We start from the raw sequence: 761 nt of genomic DNA on the forward strand, positions 1-761 counted from the left end.
ACTTTTGTTTTTCTTTTAATTTTCGAATTTGCATGTTCTTAGTCCCTTTTTGATTCATAAAAATTCTAAGTTTGGTGTCCTCTTTGTGTTTTTCCCTTAAAAATTTTCGAAAAATTAGTGTTTGATTTTCTAAAAATTTTTAAGTTTGGTGTCTTTTGTGTTTTTCTCTTTCCTCTTTTCAAAAATCAAATCTTTTTCATAAAAATTTTTCAATCATATATTTCTAATTGCTGTTTTCAAAATCTTTTTAATTAACTAATTGATTCAGTTTTCAATTTGCTTTGATTTTATTTTCTTTTTGATTTTCGAATTTTTACTTTAATTTTCTTTTGTTTTATTTTATTTTTTTCGTTTAATTCAAAAAAAAAAACAAAATATACCTATTTGCAATCCATTATGGATCTAAGTGGGATTGATCAGTCCAAAAGGACTCTGGGGTCATATGCTAACCCCATTACAGCTGCATATGGGAGTAGCATATGTACACCTCCCATCAAAGCAAGCAGCTTTGAGCTAAATCCTCAACTTATTATCATAGTGCAGCAAAATTGCCAATATTCCGGTCTTCCACAGGAAGAACCCACTGAGTTTCTGGCACAGTTCTTACAAATTGCTGACACAGTACATGATAAAGAGGTGGATCAGGATGTCTACAGACTATTACTGTTTCCATTTGCTGTAAAAGATCAAGCTAAAAGGTGGTTAAATAACCAACCTACAGCAAGCATAAAAACATGGAAACAGTTATCAGACAAATTCCT

Source organism: Arachis duranensis, chromosome 9 (assembly GCF_000817695.3).
Source record: "Arachis duranensis cultivar V14167 chromosome 9, aradu.V14167.gnm2.J7QH, whole genome shotgun sequence".
NCBI classification, from domain to species: Eukaryota; Viridiplantae; Streptophyta; class Magnoliopsida; order Fabales; family Fabaceae; genus Arachis; species Arachis duranensis.